This window comes from Chlorocebus sabaeus, chromosome 9 (genome assembly GCF_047675955.1).
Source record: "Chlorocebus sabaeus isolate Y175 chromosome 9, mChlSab1.0.hap1, whole genome shotgun sequence".
Taxonomy (NCBI): Eukaryota; Metazoa; Chordata; class Mammalia; order Primates; family Cercopithecidae; genus Chlorocebus; species Chlorocebus sabaeus.
The window spans coordinates 135,915,015-135,930,945 of NC_132912.1; positions in this window are offsets into that span (position 1 = coordinate 135,915,015).

Sequence of the window (15,931 nt, forward strand, 5' to 3'; positions counted from 1 at the left end):
TGAATATCCAGTGTGTAATAACTTGGGTTAGCTTATGAGTATTTTGAACCACTAGGTGTCCCTGTAAGCAAGTGATTGAATAATTTTTAAAAATCAGCAAGCCTTGGAAAGTTTGACCGACATGATCAGTGAACTTGAGCTAATGTATGTAAAACACCAGGCCTCTGATCTAGACGACACACTGTTCTCAAGTACACATTGGCAACATGCTGAGCTTGAAACCGATCTCAGTAATTTCAAAGACTTGACATCATCCAGAATATATTCTCTAATGATAGTCTGAGATTGTCAGACATCAATAACAAACAATAACTAGAAAATTATTCTTACATTTGACATTTAAATCTCAATATGCATATTTCTATATTCATAACAGTTCAAAGAAAAAAATAAAAAATGTAATAAATATTTTGATTTGTTTTTTCTTGTTTATTTTTCTTTTCTTTTCTTTCTTTCTTTTTTTTTTTTTTTGAGAAGGGGTCTCACTCTGTCGCCCAGGCTGGAGTGCAATGGCTCAATCTCGGCTCACTGCAACCTCCACCTCCTGGCTTCAAGCAATTCTCATGCCTCAGCCTCCTGGGTAGCTGGGGTTACAGGCACCCGCCACCATGGCTGGCTAATTTTTGTATTTTAGTGGAGACGGGGTTTCACCATGTTGGCCAGGCTTCTCTGGAACTCCTGACCTCAAGTGAACCTCCCGCCTTGGCCTCCCAAAGTGCTAAGATTACAGGTGTGAGCCAACGCGCCCCGCCAATAAACTTTTGTGTGCCAGGCATGATGGCTCGTGCCTGTAATTGCAACACTTTGGGAGGCCGAGATGGGAGGGTCACTTACAGCCAGGAGTTTGAAACCAGCCTGGGCAACAAAGTGAGACTCCGTTTCTACAAAAATTAAAATTGAAATCCTCAGGCATGGTGGTGCGCACCTGCAGTCCCAGCTACTCGGGATGCTGAGGTGGGAGGATCACTTGAACTGAGGAGTTGGAGGCTGCAGGGAGCCGTGATTGCACACCACTGCACTCCAGCCCGGGTGACAAAGAGAGACCTTGTCTCAAACAAATAAACAAGAAACAAACTTCTGTGGTTTTGCAGGACATCAGCCAGATGACACAGTGAGAAGCATCAGCCTTTTTCCCCTGCAAAAATAAAAATCAGACAACTCTCTGCAAATAAACATAGCCCAGGGAGGACTCAAAAGTCCAATTAAGAAAGGGGAGACATACATCTAACAATAAAAGGAAAATAATTGCATATAAAATATTATTGGGGAGGTCTACAAACTTGAGCTGTCTGGAGGCAACTAGGAACAAGAAGAGGGAGGCTATCAATATTAGACAGGCAGTGGGTACCACCTTGATCCTGAATGGTCTGTCCTACAGAAGAAACTGGCAGCCTTTTCTGCTAAAGATCTTAACAGCCCAATGGCAGCTGAAGACTCCCTGCATATTTCACACAGAGGACTCCCTAGAGTTCATTAGCACAAACCCAGTGGCCTGCCCCACAGAGAATTCCAGGCATTTTGCTACCGAGCTAAACCAACGGCCATTGCTGCCACAGGAACCCTGGAGAGGAAAACACTGCATTTCATCCCCCTACAAAGAAGGAGAAACTGTTGTGCTGCCACAGAAATGGGGCTGTCACACCACCCAAACCCATGCAGGCCCTGTACCCTTGCATATAAAATATTATTGACTATATTCTGCATTCAATTTGTGTGTGCCTGCACCCTGGACCTCACTCAGCTCTGCAACCATTCTATGTGTATCTGTGCATCGGCCAGTGGAGTTACTACCATCACTGCGTTCAATCTGTGTGTGCCTGCACCCTGGACCTCACTCAGCTCTGCAACCATTCTATGTGTATCTGTGCATCGACCAGTGGAGTTACTACCATCACTGCGTTCAATCTGTGTGTGCCTGCACCCTGGACTTCACTCAGCTCTGCAACCATTCTATGTGTATCTGTGCATCTGAGTTACTACCATGGATGGCTAGCCCACATTCCAGACCCGAGTCACTGCGGCTCTGTACATGCCCAAGTCCCAAACCCAGCTCCCTGCCTGCTACATGCTACCCACTCCTCTCACACCAATACCAGTGCTGCAGCTGAGCGCCTGTGCTCCAAGCACTGGTGCCAACACTGCCCAGGACCCTGGAGTCAAAGTCCTCCATCCATGCCAATGCTTCGGCGCCATCTCTGTGGCTGATCCATGGGTAATATGCATCCGACACCAGCAGCACCACCATTGCAAGTGTGCTTGCAAGCCAGACCCAGTACCAAGAGACACACCCTTGGCCATGCTTCCATCATGGGAAAAAAAGAGTTTAGGAGGACTCCAGAATCACTTGCCACTGAATACCCCAACAATTCTTGCTGCTACTGTGGACATCTGCAGCCTCAGCCATTGAGGACGTTTGCCATCTTTACTCATGCTGACCTCAGCTTATCATGCTGCGTAGAAACTATACACCTGTGCCCTCACAGGAATGAGAACTAACGCACCCCACACAGCTGGTGCACTCACATCTCCTGTAGGTGTCTCACCCCACTGAAACCAGTCCTCAAAACCTAGAGGTAGTAACTGCACTATGAAATGAGAAGACATCAACTCTTTTTTCCATGGCTGATTTTACTCTGTATCCTTTCACTGGGACAAATTTTAACTATGAACATAACAGCTTTTCTGAGTTCTGTGAGTTCTTGTAGCAATCATTTAACCTGAGGGTGGTCTTGGGGACCCTCAAATACAGGTAGTTTTCTTGTACATGTGTCCTCAGATGAATACTTGGTGGGAACCTGCTGGAAGTCTCTGGCTTTGTCTTTCTGTGCAGCTGTCTCCTTTCTGATACTCTCCCACATGAGTTATAGTCCTCTCAGTCTCCTAAGACTAAGTGCCATATCCCCAAATCTGGTAGTCTGCCATCCTACACTTGGGTTACCCCTGCCTGCACCATGGTTTGGGAACTCAAGCAGTAAAAGAGGAAAATTATAGGGATTATAGCATTTGTTTCTTGTCGCTCAGGGAATCATAGTTATTCAGTGCCTGTTACAGGATAGATTTTTGTCTGCTCAAAAAAGTTTGTCATTCTAACTCCCAGAATGTAATCTTATTTAGAGATCAATCTTTACAGAGTTAATCAAGATACAATGAGGGTAGGCTCTACTGCATTATGACTGATGTCCTTATAAAAAAGAAAAATTTGGATACAGAGACAGACACACATAGAAGAAAGATTAATTAAATAGACAGAGGAGAAGAAGACAACCATCTAAAAGCCAAGGAGAGAGATTGAGAACAAATACTTCCCGCACAGGTGACATCGACACTGCCAGGATCTAGATTTCAGACTTCTAGCATCTGCACCTGTGAGATAATACATGTATGATGTTTAAGGCACCCAATTTGTGTTACTTTGTTATGGCAGCCCTAGCAAACTAATACAGTGCCTGAGGTCCAGTGTCTGAAACCAGTATTTTATATTTTTCTCTGCTTATTTTCTTGTTTAACATGAGAGGGTCCTATTGTCTGCACGTTTGTGTCTCCCAAAATTTATATGTTGAAACATAATCAACATACAAATGTGATGGCATTGGGAGGTGGGGCCTTTGAGAGGTGACTAGGTCATGAGAGAAGAGCCCTCAGGACTAGTGCTTTTTAAAAAGAGGCCCCAGAGAGCTGCCTTGCCCCTTCCACCATGCGTGGACACAGCTAGATGGCACCTGTGGACCAGAAAGCTGGCCCTCATCAGTCACCCAGATTAAACTGGTAAGAAACATGATGGTATCAATAAAAGTTTATCAGAAAATAGTATGTCATTCTAGAGGAATATACCATCATTTTAGACTTCAAGTTATTAATAAAAATAATTTGCCAGTTATGATTAATAGCCCATAATGACAGTTAGTCAGAAAAGAAAATACAATATCAGGAATAGAATACAAGTAGTTGTGGAAGCCTAAGGTGACTTTTACTAATCCTCTTTTCTATAAACACCTTAAAAGCTAGATAAAAATTTACAAAGCATCAATTTAAATAAACTGAGGATGCCTGCTTCTGGCCAAGGTGGAGTAACGTGGGCAGAATTTACCCCTTGTTTTATTACATTATGGCTGTTATAGCAAAACATCATAAACCAGGAAACATAAATAGCAGAAATTTATTTCTCATAGTTATGAAGGCTGGGAAGTCCAAGATCAATGTGCTAGCAGATTGGGTGTCTGATAGAAGTTTGTAGACAGGCATGTTTAAAACACTTCTGGTTTGTCTGTTCAGTGAAGTGTATGCATTGATGGCTCCTGTTCAGCTTTGTGTACCATTTCAGCATTTTTCATATGTACCAGTCCCTGGGATTTGATATTTGTCCATCTGTAGTGGTGCTGTTCCATAAGATAGCAAGTAGCTACATATGACTATGTAACATTAAAATAAAATTATTCAAACTTAAATACAATAAAAATTTTGTTCTTCAGTCATACTTTCCACATTCCAAACTGTCACAGTGTACATCATCACAGAAAGTTTGGTTGGATTGCACTGCTCTAGATTCTCAATAACGCCAAAGTAACTTGATATGAGTTACATTCTACAAGTATTACTCTGACTCTTCTGACAGAGCAGCAAGGAAGGGGGAAAGATAATAAAAGACAAGAGACTATTGTGATGATCCAAATTGGAGACGATAATAATTTCACACCTGAGTTGTGGCAATGAAGATGATTTTTAAAAAGTCAGATAAAGGATATATTTCTGATAAACAGCTAATGGACTTGCTGAGATTTTGCATGAAAACTCATGAGGATTCCAAAGTTTTTGTTTGAGCAAATAAAACAATGACGTTACCATTTAGTAAGATGGGAAAGAAGGTGGCAGGAGTAAATTTGAGACAATGAAGCAGATTATGAGTTAAGTTTAAAATGAGATGACAGAAAGGCAATTGGATACGACTCTGAGTTTCAGGGATAAGACTTCTTTGGAGATTAGAAGTTGACAGTCATCAATTTATTGACTTGAGAAGAGTGACATCAGCAACATGGAAGACCAGGATTCTCCCAGTCCACACCACCCACAGATGTATTGAAAAAAAAAACAAAAACTGAAACTGGCTAAAATAACTTGAGAGGAGTTCGGGAACATAGACCAATGTCTTCAGTAACCAAGTAAATGTAAATGATCCACCTTCTATATTCTTTCTAATTTTTTTTTTTGTTACTCATTAACCATCCCTACATACCCTTCACCCTCTCACTATCCTTGCCAGCCTCTGATAACCATCTTTCCGCTCTCTGTCTCTATTAGTTCACTGTTTTGATTTGTAGATCTCACAAATAAGTGAGAACATGTGAAGTTTGTCTTACTGTGTCTGGTGTATTAGTCCATTTTCACACTGCTATAAAGAACTACCTGAGATCAGGTAGTTTATAAAGAAAACAGGTTTAATTGACTCACAGTTCCACATGGCTGGGCAGGTGACTGGAAACTTACAATCACAGTGGAAAATGAAGGGGAAGCAAGGAACATCTTACATGGAGGCAGGAGAGAAAGGGAATGAGGGGGAAAGTCCTATATTTTTAAACTATCAGATCTCATGAGAACTCACTCACTATCACAAGAACAGCATGGAGGAAATCTGCTGTCATGATCCAATCATTTCCCACCAGGTCTGTCCCTCGACCCATGAGCATTACAATTTGACATGAGATTTGGGTGGGGACACAGAGCCAAACCATATCACCTGGCTTATTTCACTTACCACAGTGCCCTCCAATTCCATCCTTGTTGTTGCAAATGACAGGATTGCATTTTTTAAATGGTTGAATAGTACTCCATTGTGATAAGTACCACATTTTCTTTATTCATTTCTCTGTTGATGGACCCTTATGTTGCTTCCAAATCTTAGCTATTGTGAACAGTGCTGTAACAAACATGAGAGTAAAAATATCTCTTAGATATACTGGTTTCTTTTCTTTTAGGCATATACCTAAAAGTAGAATTGCTGGATCATATAGTAGCTCTGTTATTAATTTTTCTGAGGAAACTCCAAACTGTTCTCCATAGTGGTTGTATAATTTACATTCCCACCAATAGTGTATGGGGGTTCTTTTTTCTCCATATCCTCTCCAGCATGTGTTAATGCCTGTCTTTTGAGTAAAAGCCATTCTAACTGGGGTGAGATAATATCTCATTGTAGTTTTCATTTACATTTCTCTGATGATCAATAATGTTGAGCACGTTTTCACATGTCTGTTGGTGATTTGTATGTCATCTTTTGAAAAATGCCTATTCAAATATTTTCCCCATTTTTAATCAGATTATTAGATTTTTTCCTATAGAGTTATTAGAGCTCCTTACATGTTCTGATCATTAATCCCTTGTCATATGGGTAGTTTGAAAATATTTTCTCCCATTCTGTGGTTGTCTCTTCACTTTGTAATTTGTTTCCTTTGTTGTACAGAGTTTTTTTTTTTTTTTTTTTTTTTTTTTATACTTTGAGTTCTAGGGTACATGTGCATAACGTGCAGGTTTGTTACATATGTATACTTGTGCCATGTTGGTGTGCTGCAGCCATCAACTCGTCATTTACATCAGGTATAACTCCCAGTGCAATCCCTCCCCCCTCCCCCCTCCCCATGATAGGCCCCGAGGAGTTTTTTTTTTAACTTGATGTGATCCCATTTTTTCCATTTTGTTTTGGTTGTTTGTGCTCTTGGGGTATTACTTAAGAAATATTTGCCCAGACCAGTGTCCTGGATAGTTTCCCTAATGTTTTCTAGCAGTAGTTGCATAGTTTGATATATTAAAGTCTTTAATTGATTTTAATTTGATTTTTGTATATGGCAGGAGATAGGGGTCTAGTTTTATTCTTCTACATACGGATAGCCACTTTTCCTAGCACCATTTACTGAAGAAACTGTATTTTCCCCAGTGTGTGATCTTGGCACTTTTGTCAAAAATGAATTCACTGTAGGTGTTCACATTTGTTTCTGGGTTCTCTATTCTGTTCCATTGGTCTGTGTGTCTGTTTTTATACCAGTACCATGCTGTTTTGGTTACTATAGCTCTCTTTGTAATATAATTTGAAGTCAGGTAATGTGATTCCTCCACTGTTGTTCTTGTTGCTGAAATAACTGGCTATTTTGAGTCTTTTGTGGTTCCATATAAGTTTTAAGACTTTTTTCCCATTTATGTGAAGAATGTCATTGGTATTTTGGTAAGAATTGCATTGAATTTATAGATTGCTTTGGGTAGTATTGATATTTAACAATATAGATTCTTCCAGTCTATTAACATGGAATATATTTCCATTTCTTTGTTGTCTTCTTCAATTTCTTTCATCAGTATTTTATAGTTTTCACTGTAGATATCTTTCACTTCTTTGGTTAAGTTAATTTCTAGGTGTTCAACATTTTTATGGCTATTGTAAGTGGAATTACTTTTTAAAATTTCTTTCTCAGATTGTTCACTGTTGGTATATAGAAATGCTACTGATTTTTGTATGTTGATTTTTAAAAAATTATATTCTATATAATTCTATGTATATGAAATACAAAACCAGGCAAAACTAATCTATGGTGTAGGACTCAGGACAGTGGTCAGTATAGGGGAGGGAATCATGGTAAAGAGGTCATGAGGAGCTCGGAGGGTGCTGTCATGCTCAGTTTCCTAATCTAGGTATAGGTTACAATGGTGTGTTTCAGGTTTTTATTATTATTATTATACTTTAAGTTCTAGGGTACATGTGCACAATGTGCAGGTTTGTTACATATGTATACATGTGCCATGTTGGTGTGCTGCACCCATTAACTCATCATTTACATTAGCTATATTTCCTAATGCTATCCCTTCCCCCTTCCCCCTCCACCCACCCCATGACAGGCCCCAGTGTGTGATATTCCCCTTCCTGTGTCCAAGTGTTCTCATTGTTCAATTTCCACCTATGAGTGAGAACATGTGGTGGTTGGTTTTTTGTCCTTGTGAAAGAGTTTGCTGAGAATGATGGTTTCCAGCTGCATCCATGTCCCTACAAAGGACAGGAACTCATCCTTTTTTATGGCTGCATAGTATTCCATGGTGTTTATGTGCCACATTTTCTTAATCCAGTCTGTCACTGATGGACATTTGGGTTGGTTCCAAGTCTTTGTTATTGTGAATAGTGCTGCAATAAACATACTTGTGCATGTATCTTTATAGCAGCATGATTTATAATCCTTTGGGTATATACCCAGTAATAGGATGGCTGGGTCAAATAGTATTTCTAGTTCTAGATCCTTGAGTAATAACCACACTGTCTTCCACAATGGTTGAACTAGTTTACAGTCCCATTAACAGTGTAAAAGTGTTCCGATTTCTCCACATCCTCTCTAGCACCTGTTATTTCCTGACTTTTTAATGATTACCATTCTAACTGGTGTGAGATGGTATCCCATTGTGGTTTTGATTTGCATTTCTCTGATGGCCAGTGATGATGAGCATTTTTTAATGTGTCTGTTGGCTGCATAAATGTCTTCTTTTGAGAGGTGTCTGTTCATATCCTTCACCCACTTTTTGATGGGGTTGTTTGTTTTTTTCTTGTAAATTTGATTGAGTTCCTTACAGGTTCTGAATATTAGCCCTTTGTCACATGAGTAGATTGCAAAAATTTTCTCCCATTCTGTAGGTTTCCTGTTCACTCTGATGGTAGTTTCTTTTGCTGTGCAGAAGCTCTTTAGTTTAATTAGATCCCATTTGTCAATTTTGGCTTTTGTTGCCATTGCTTTTGTGTTTTACACATGAAGTCCTTGCCCATGCCTATGCTGTGAATGGTATTACCTAGGTTTTCTTCCAGGGTTTTTATGGTTTTAGTTCTAACATTTAAGCCTCTAATCCATCTTGAATTAATTTTCATATAAGGAGTAAGGAAAGGATCCAGTTTCAGCTTTCTACTTATGGCTAGCCAATTTTCCCAGCACCATTTATTAAATAGGGAATTCTTTCCCCATTTCTTGTTGTTGTCAGGTTTGTCAAAGATCAGATGGCTGTAGATGTGTGGTAATATGTCTGAAGGCTCTGTTCTGTTCCATTGGTCTATATCTCTGTTTTGGTACCAGTACCATGCTGTTTTGGTTACTGTAGCCTTGTAGTATAGTTTGAAGTCAGGTAGTGTGATGCCTCCAGCTTTGTTCTTTTGGCTTAGGATTGTCTTGGCAATGTGGGGTCTTTTTTGGTTCCATATGAACTTTCAAGCAGTTTTTTCCAATTCTGTGAAGAAAGTCATTGGTAGCTTAATGGGGATGGCATTGAATCTATAAATTACCTTGGGCAGTATGCCCATTTTCACAATATTGATTCTTCCTATCCATGAGCATGGTATGCTCTTCCATTTGTTTGTGTCCTCTTTTATTTCACTGAGCAGTGGTTTGTAGTTCTCCTTGAAGAGGTCCTTTACATCCCTTGTAAGTTGGATTCCTAGGTATTTTATTCTCTTTGAAGCTATGGTGAATGGGAGTTCATTCATGATTTGGCTCTCTGTTTGTCTGTTACTGGTGTATAAAAATGCTTGTGATTTTTGCACATTGATTTTGTATCATGAGACTTTGCTGAAGTTGCTTATCAGCTTAAGGAGATTTTGGACTGAGATGATGGGGTTTTCTAATGACATAATGACAATCATGTCATCTGCAAACAGGGACAATTTGACGTCTTCTTTTCCTAACTGAATACCCTTTATTTCTTTATCTTGCCTGATCGCCCTAGCCAGAACTTCCAACACTATGTTGAATAGGAGTGGTGAGAAAGGGCATCCCTGTCTTGTGCCAGTTTTCAAAGGGAATGTTTCCAATTTTTGCCCATTCAGTATGATATTGACTGTGGGTTTGTCATAAATAGCTCTTATTATTTTGAGATATGTTCCATCAATACTGAATTTATTGAGAGTTTTTAGCATGAAGGGCTGTTGAATTTTGTCAAAGGCCTTTTCTGCATCTGTTGAGATAATCATGTGGTTTTTGTCTTTGGTTCTGTTTATATGCTGGATTACATTTATCGATTTGTGTATCTTGAACCAGCCTTGCATCCCAGGGATGAAGCCCACTTGATCATGGTGGATAAGCTTTTTGATATGCTGCTGGATTTAGTTTGCCAGTATTTTATTGAGGATTTTTGCATCGATGTTCATCAGGGATATTGGTCTAAAATTCTCTTTTTTTGTTGTATCTCTGTCAGGCTTTGGTATCAGGATGATGTTGGCCTCACAAAATGAGTTAGGGAGGATTCCCTCTTTTTCTATTGATTGAAATAGTTTCAGAAGGAATGGTACCAGCTCCTCCTTGTACCTCAGGTAGAATTCAGCTGTGAATCTATCTGGTCCTGGACTTTTTTTGGTTGGTAGGTTATTAATTATTGCCTCAATTTCAGAGCCTGCTATTGGTCTATTCAGGGATTCAACTTCTTCCTGGTTTAGTCTTGGGAGAGTGTAAGTGTCCAGGAAGTTATCCATTTCTTCTAGGTTTTCTAGTTTATTTGCGTAGAGGTGTTTATAGTATTCTCTGATGGTAGTTTGTATTTCTGTGGGGTTGGTGGTGATATCCCCTTTATCATTTTTTATTGCGCCTATTTGATTCTTCTCTCTTTTCTTCTTTATTAGTCTTGCCAGTGGTCTATCAATTTTGTTGATCTTTTCAAAAAACCAGCTCCTAGATTCATTGAATTTTTGGAGGGCTTTTTGTGTCTCTATCTCCTTCAGTTCTGCTCTGATCTTAGTTATTTCTTGCCTTCTGCTAGCTTTTAAATGTGTTTGCTCTTGCTTCTCTAGTTCTTTTAATTGTGATGTTAGGGTGTCAATTTTAGATCTTTCCTGCTTTCTCTTGTGGGCATTTAGTGCTATAAATTTCCCTCTACACACTGCTTTAAATGTGTCCCAGAGATTCTGGTATGTCGTATCTTTGTTCTCATTGATTTCAAAGAACATCTTTATTTCTGCCTTCATTTCATTATGTACCCAGTAGTCATTCAGGATCAGGTTGTTCAGTTTCCATGTAGTTCAGAGGTCTTGATTGAGTTTCTTAGTCCTGAGTTCTAGTTTGATTGCACTGTGGTCTGAGAGACAGTTTGTTAAAATTTCTATTCTTTTACATTTGCTGAAGAGTGCTTTACTTCCAGCTATGTGGTCAATTTTGGAATAAGTGCGATGTGGTGCTGAGAAGAATGTGTATTCTGTTGATTTCAGGTGGAGAGTTCTGTAGATGTCTATTAGGTCCACTTGGTGCAGAGTTGAGTTCAATTCCTGGATATCCTTGTTAACTTTCTATCTCGTTGATCTGTCTAATGTTGACAGTGGGGTGTTAAAGTCTCCCATTATTATTGTATGTGAGTCTAAGTCCCTTTGTAAGTCTCTAAGGACTTTCTTTATGAATCTAGGTGCTCCTGCATTAGGTGCATATATATTTAGGATAGTTAGCTCTTCTTGTTGAATTGATCCCTTTACCATTATGTAATGGCTTTCTTTGTCTCTTTTGATCTTTGCTGGTTTAAAGTCTGTTTTATCAGAGACTAGGATTGCAACCCTTGCCTTTTTTGTTTTCCATTTGCTCGGTAGCTCTTCCTCCATCCCTTTATTTTGAGCCTATGTGTGTCTCTGCAGGTGAGATGGGTCTCCTGAATATAGCAAACTGATGGGTCTTGACTCTATCCAATTTGCTAGTCTGTGTCTTTTAATTGGACCATTTATTCCATTTACGTTTATGGTTAATATTGTTATGTGTGAACTTGATCCTGTCATTATGATATTAGCTGGTTATTTTGCTCACTAGTTGATGCAGTTTCTTCCTAGCATCGATGGTCTTTACATTTTTGCATGTTTTTGCAATGGCTGGTACCTGTTGTTCCTTTCCACGTTTAGTGCTTCCTTCAGGATCTCTTGTAGGTAGGCCTGGTGGTGACAAAATCTCTAAGCATTTGCTTGTCTGTAAAGGATTTTATTTCTCCTTCACTTATGAAACTTAGTTTGGCTGGATATGAAATTCTGGTTTGAAAATTCTTTTCTTTAAGAATGTTGAATATTGGCCCTCACACTCTTCTGGCTTGTAGAGTTTCTGCCGAGAGATCTGTTGTTAGTCTGATGGGCTTTCCTTTGTGTGTAACCTGAGCTTTCTCTCTGGCTGCCCTTAACATTTTTTCCTTCATTTCAACTTTGGTGACTCTGACTATTATGTGTCTTGGAGTTGCTCTCCTCAAGGAGTATCTTTGTGGCGTTCTCTGTATTTCCTGAATTTGAATGTTGGCCTGCCTTGCTAGGTGGGGGAAGTTCCCCTGGATAATATCCTGCAGAGTGTTTTCCAGCTTGGTTCCATTCTCCCCATCACTTTCAGGCACACCAATCAGATGTAGATTTGGTCGTTTCACATAATCCCATATTTCTTGGAGGGCTTGTTCATTTCTTTTTACTCTTTTTTCCCTAAACTTCTTTTCTCACTTCATTTCATTCATTTGATCTTCAATCACTGATAATCTTTCTTCCAGTTGATTGAGTTGGTTACTGAAGCTTGTGCATTTGTCACATAGTTCTTGTGTCATGGTTTTTATCGCTATCAGTTCATTTGTGGAATTCTCTGCATTGGTTATTCTAGTTATCCATTCTTCCATTCTTTTTTCAAGGTTTTTAGTTTCTTTACACTGGGTACATAGTTCCTCCTTTAGCTCTGAGAAGTTTGATTGATTGAAGCCTTCTTCTCTCAACTCATCAAAGTCATTCTCCATCCAGCTTTGTTCCGTTGAGTGGTGATGAGCTGTGTTCCTTTGGAGGTGGAGATGCACTCTGATTTTTTGAATTTCCAGCTTTTCTGCACTGCTTTTTCCCCATCTTTGTGGTTTTATCTGACTTTGGTCTTTGATGATGGTGATGTACTGATGGGGTTTTGGTGCGGGTGTCCTTTCTATTTGTTAGTTTTCCTTCTAACAGTCCACCCTCAGCTGCAGGTCTGCTGGAGTTTGCTGGAGGTCCACTCCAGACCCTGTTTGGCTGGGTATCAGCAGTGGAGGCTGCAGAAGATAGAATATTGCTGAATAGCAAGTGTTGCTGCATGATTCTTGCTCTGGAAGGTTTGTCTCATAGGTGTACCCAGCTGTGCGAAGTGTGAGGTGTCAGTCTGTGCACCTAGTGGGGGATGTCTCCTAGTTAGGCTACTCAGGGGTCAGGGACCCACTTGAGCAGGCAGTCTGTCTGTTCTCAGATCTCAACCTCCGTGCTGGGAGAACCAATGCTCTCTTCAAAGCTGTCAGACAGGGACATTTACATCTGCAGAAGTTTCTGCTGCTTTTTGTTAAGCTATGTCCTGTCCCCAGAGGTGGAGTCTATACAGGCAGGCAGGACTCCTTGAGCTGTGGTGGGCTCCAACCAGTTCGAGCTTCCCGGTGGCTTTGTTTACCTACTTAAGCCTCAGCAATGGTGGAAGCCCCTCCCCCAGCCTTGCTGCCACCTTGCAGTTAGATCTCAGACTGCTGTGCTAGCAATGAGGGAGGCTCTGTGGGCATGGGACCTTCCGGGCCAGGAGTGGGATAAAATCTCCTGGTGTGCTGTTTGCTAAGACCCTTGGTAAAGTGCAGTATTAGGGTGGGAGTTACCCAATTTTCCAGATGTTGTGTGTCTCAGTTTCCCTTGGCTAGGAAAGGGGAATTCCCTTCCCCTTGCACTTCCCAGGTGAGGCAATGCCTCGCCCTGCTTCAGATCTCACTGGTTGGGCTGCATCCACTGACCAGCACCAACTCTCCGACACACCCCAGTGAGATGAACCCAGTACCTCAGTTGAAAATGCAGAAATCACTCTTCTGTGTCGCTCACGCTGGGAACTGAAGGCTGGAGCTGTTCCTATTTGGCCATCTTGGGCGCCCCTCTCTAAGCTAATTTTTTAAAGATATTTTTATTTCAGGTTAGCCCCCAATTGGTAGAAATTCACAACTCTTCAGTTTTAGGTCTCTCTGCCTCCCATTTCAGAATCGTGCAGCAGAACTGCATTATTTTGAATACTGTAATGTATAATTTGTGATTATTCCAATTATTACAATAAAGATTGCTTTGCATGAATAAACTACAGTGTACAACCATGTGTGGATAAATGGATGAGATACTTGAGAACAGAAGTGTTAATAAACTAAGAGTGTAGGCTGGGTGCGGTGGCTCATGTCTGTAATCCCAGCAACTTGGAAGGACGAGGCAGGCGGATCACCTGAGCTCGGGAGTTCAAGACCAGCCCGATCAACATGGAGAAATCCTGTCTCTACTAAAAATACAAAATTAGCCAGGCATGGTGGTGCATGCCTATAATCCTAGCTACTCGGGAGGCTAAGGCAGAAGAATGGCTTGAACTGGGGCGGCAGAATTTGCAATGAGTCAGGATCCCACCCCTGGGCAACAAAAGAGAAACTCATTCTCAAAAAAAAAAAAAAAAAAAAAAAAAAGCAGAATACATTCTGACACATTCTACAATATGGATGAACCTTGAGGGCATTATGCTAAGTGAAACAAGCCAAACATAAAAAAGAAAAACAGTATGTGATTCCACATTACACAAGGTACCTAGAGTAGTCAGATTCACAGAGAAGGTAGAACAGTGGTTGCCAAGAGCTGGCTCAGAGGAGAATGGGCAAGTGTTGTGTAATGGGTACAGAGTTTCGGGTTTGGTGAGATGAAAAAGCTCAGGAGAGGGGTGGTGGTGACTGTTTCACAACCAAGTGAGTGTAGTCAAAGCCACCGAACTATAACTTAAAAATGTTAAAATGGTAAATTTTACTTTACATACATTCAACTACACACACACAAAATGGAGCCACGATGTTTCAAGTATCTTAATAGGACAAATCAAAACCAATCTTTGGAATATACTATTTTCATTTTTCTTTTACTTTATGCCAAGATGTGTAAGTTACAAAACAAAAATGTATCTTTAACTGTATTCAGTTCTTGCAGTAAGTGTATGGCCTGTTGGAAGTCATACTCCTCCCAAACCATCAATCATTAAAGTGTGCAGTTCTAAAAATACAGATATAAAAATACCTTTTCCCGAATATTCGTTTTTTATTTATATTTTCACCTTCCGATTTTGTGTATCACCTAAGAAGTGAGTATGCCTCATGGTTAAGAATGTGGGCTATGGTGTTAGAAAGATTTATCACGAATGTCCCGGAGTAACTCTGGGGCTTTACCACTTGACACTTATTCTCAGATTAATGGAAACACTTGCCTCTCTTATAAAAGGAGAAAGAGGGGGAAAAAAAGGATAAAAAGAAAGTGAGAGTCAGAAAATGCAAGTTTCAGTCACAAATGATTTTATCTAGACAATTTTAAAAAATGAAGGGAGACAGAAATCAAGGAAGTTGCTAAATCCACGTGCTTTACCTTTCCATTTATGCACGCGATGATAAACTTATTAGGGCACGTGGAAAAGTAACTCCTTCTGTATTCCTTACAACACTGACCTTTGAGTGGTCCCAACAGGATGCTGGTCATTCTTGCAGTTCAGCTGAATTTTTATTTTTATTTTTATTATTTTTTTTAACATTACTTGCTATTCTTTCTGGTTTCTTCCCAGCCTCTTTATGGGTGCGCGGTAAAGTAACACTTACATACCTACCCACTGGCTTCCATTTACTTCCATCCCTGCCCTGCCAGACCCTCTGGGCAGGATCCCCCACCTCTATGACCCACATACTGGAAGGTGCAGCGCCCAGGGCGCACAGCTCCCGGGTGGCAGTGGGGCTCATGCACAAGAAGGCCATCCCCGCGCTAAGCTGAGGCATTTCTGGAAGGTACCCTCTGCCTAGGTGCCGGCAGTGGCCGCGGAACCCGCCCCGGGGGACAGAGCGCATCATCAAGGTGCTTTGGCCACGTGGAGGCCTCCCTCGGCCTCCTTCCCACATGCCCTGACCTATGGGGACCTTCACTGGCCCCTGTGTTTACCTAAAA